Below are 3,195 nucleotides of genomic sequence, written 5' to 3'. Positions count from 1 at the left end.
AATGTGCTTCACTATGTCTATTCTCCTTTTATGACTGCTTTTTGTAAACATTCCAGTGATGAACTTTCTCTGACATCAATATTTACAAAAAATTAATTGACTCTTATATAGTATAATTCTTGAGAAAATCTAAATGTCAAATCAATGCCTGTGGGAGTAGGAAAATATGATTACCCTTATTTTACATATGTGGCAGTGCACCTTTGGATACCTGCCACTTTAAGGCTTGGAGGCAGGCAGCTAGCAGGTGCTTGATTAAAGCAGCCATTTTCAAACTTGGGAAAGCTAGGCAGAGGCAGCAGTGTGCTGCTTGAAGTTGAGGGAGTAACATCACCTGGCTGAGCTGCTGCTCACAACATCTTGGAGGTAAGGGCAGGAGCTATGGGGATGGCAGGAAGCTCCTGGTCCTGGGCATGACCTGAAACAGCACCCTGCCAGGAAAGGGGTGTCTGGTGGGACTGTCTGTGGCAGGATAGCCCCCAAGAAATATCAGACCAGTTCCCCCTCCCCCTGCCCAGGTGAAAGGTGGGTAGGGGCACCTTAATCCCACCTCCCACTGTCTGGTGGGTTATTGTAAGAGTATGGAGAGCTGTGTGGGCCAGGCATGCTAATAAAGAGGTACCTGAGCCCAGCAGGGGTGAGAGACCCTAATGGCCCAACAGGGGGTAGTGTTGTGGTGAGGGCCAATGCAGAGTAGGGTGTGGGGCACCTGAAGGACTGTGCTAGTGGGGTGCAGAGTAAGGCTGCAGAGGGTGGCTTGAAGGACAGTATATAGGCCAAACCCAAATGTGAGAGCAGGGAACTAGTTGCCCAGTGTGGGGGTTAGGTGCAAAAGCAGCCCTGTGTTGGCACAAGGTGACCCCATGTAGAGTAGATGAACTCATGGTATCTGAAGTTGCTGCATGGTAGTACTGGAGTGTGAGTAGTAAAGCTTGATGACCCAAGGAGGCTGCACAAAGGGAGCAAGGGCGGTAGAGAATGGCCCAGTAATGGCGAAGTGCAAGAGGTCCCTGTGAGAGGGGGGGCAGTGTGAATGAGTGTAGGTGAATGAGGCCAACAAAGGACTGAGTTTGCTCCAGCCTCAGACCAGGGAGCAATAATAATCTGGATGCCATCTGAAAGGCGTGGGCCACCATATAGGGGAGGTACAGAGCCGTGGATAGCGCCTGGCATTGGAGTGATGAATGGGCAGCCTCCTGCTTAATATATCATAGTAACATTCAAGTTGTGACAGGTGAGTCAGGGCAGACTGCCCTAGGCAGGTGGGCAGGCTAACCTGAGATCTAGCCCTGGGAAGGCCCCCCTGTCACAACATACAAAGAAACTGTGTAGGGACAAAGATACTATTCTGAGTTAAAAGCTGAATGGTTAGCCGTGATAGTCAGGTAGCAAGCAGAGTAGGATGGAACCTTATGAAGGTACTTCTGACACAGTAGGCCTATGAAATCCTGTGCCTGACTGAACCAGTTAGTCTCTTAAGGTTACAAGCTGACATCTCCAAATGAAATGGATCAGTTGTGCCCATATCTGTCCCAGGACAGCTGATCCAGTTTATTGGGTAACACAGACATCACCTGTTGTCTTGCAGGGTTGGACCTTAACCACTTTCAGGAGTGACAGGGGCCTGATCCTGTGGGACAATACTCAGTGCATATTTCTGCAAATGGGGGAACCCTAGTTACCCTGCGAGGGAATCACTGGGCATGCCTCTGCAAGTAGGGCATCTGGGGTTGCTCCTGTTTGCAGAGGCACATCCTGAGTCAGCATTCAGCAGTGTGATGTACATGCCCAGGGAATCGTGGAGCCCACGTATATTAATGGGGAACTGGAGGTTGCTCTATTTGCAGATGTGCACCCTGAGTCAGAGCACAGGAGTACAATACACACACCTTAGGAATCCACTGCCAGGTATTCCCAAGGCATATGTCTACAAATGGGGAACTAGGGAAGTCTCTGAAGCCCCAAAAGTGCCCAATCCTGGGAATTTCTATATTGCATAGGATCAGTTCCATGAAGCCCCAGGATCATCTTCCTGGGGTGGCTGGAGAGTGTTGGCAGCTCTGAGTTGCCTGTGCTCTCCAATGTAAAAGCAAACTAATATGAACCACAAAACAGCATACATTTATACTATCTCTTATCACTGCCATAATTTTGGAAATTTGTGGCATAACAAGGGGCCTGGACATCTGTTCACTTAGGCTTTGTGCCACCATAACATTTTTCATGGTGGCACAAAGATGACATCTGTTTCCAGCTTAAAGTGCCACCCTGGTTTACCTTCTGTCTGAGATAAAAGGGGAAAGTTTACCTCATATAGGCAGTCCCTTAGTAATTCTTTTGTGTATCTGGTCATATCCCATGGTAAGTGAAAGCTCATGAAGTGTGGACTATGTACTGAAGAGCAGCTGATATATAGTAAATCCTTTAGACCACCTTTCCATATAGTTTGTTATACATAGCCCAAAACTTAAAAATGTTAAATGGCTCATCAGAGTCACAGAAGATGTCTGTGATAGCACTAGAAATAGTCTAAACCACGAGCTGTACAAATAAGTTACGTTTTGTGCTTTCCTCTCCTTCCCCTTCTAATCTGACATAAAAACAAAACAAAAAAATACTTAAAAATGATTTCGTTTCATTCCAAGAGATACATTTTTTTCTTACTAACTCGTCCTCCGCAGCCCCCCAATATCACAAAAGAGCCAAAGGAAATATTCTATCCAGTATGTAATAAAAGTAAAGGAGACAAAGTAAAAAAGTAGCATCTGCTACTCCAGGTACTGCTTTTACCTGAGGGGATTTGACCCTACAGCTAAAAGTTCTCCAAAAAGTGCCCTAGCCATCAATCTATCAGATGATCCGGGATAATATCTGTTGGCATTGTTCTAATTGTCTAAATGAATGACTATTCAATGGAGAAGAAAGCAGAATGTCTAATAAGCAGGCTGGGCAGACATTTTATCTCTGGCTCAATTAATATTTAAACATTCCACATAAAGTGGAACAGCTCCCACAAGAGAGCTTGAGGCTGACCCACCACAGAATGATGGCATGATCTCTGGATAGAATACCTACCAAGGAGATGATGGGCCCAAACCTGTACTCCACTGTTTGTCTGAGTCTGAACAGGAATTTGAACCAACAGCTTGCACTCTCAAGGGAATGTTACTTCGAATTTATTTTTATTTTTATTTT

General features: G+C 45.9%; 1 long non-coding RNA gene across 1 annotated transcript in view; it reads left to right on the top strand.

Annotated features, from left to right (window-relative positions):
* The first annotated feature begins 288 nt into the window (after positions 1-288).
* LOC106722366 overlaps positions 289-3,195 on the top strand; it is a 32,335-nt gene continuing 29,428 nt past the window's right edge. Inside the window, exon 1 of the long non-coding RNA XR_001358288.1 lies at positions 289-366. This is a non-coding gene — a long non-coding RNA (uncharacterized LOC106722366). The remainder of the gene's footprint in view (positions 367-3,195) is intronic.

Source organism: Alligator sinensis, unplaced genomic scaffold, assembly GCF_000455745.1.
Source record: "Alligator sinensis unplaced genomic scaffold, ASM45574v1 scaffold528_1, whole genome shotgun sequence".
NCBI classification, from domain to species: Eukaryota; Metazoa; Chordata; order Crocodylia; family Alligatoridae; genus Alligator; species Alligator sinensis.
The sequence above is the reverse complement of the archived record's forward strand: the minus strand, read 5'-3'. Positions and strand labels throughout refer to the sequence as shown.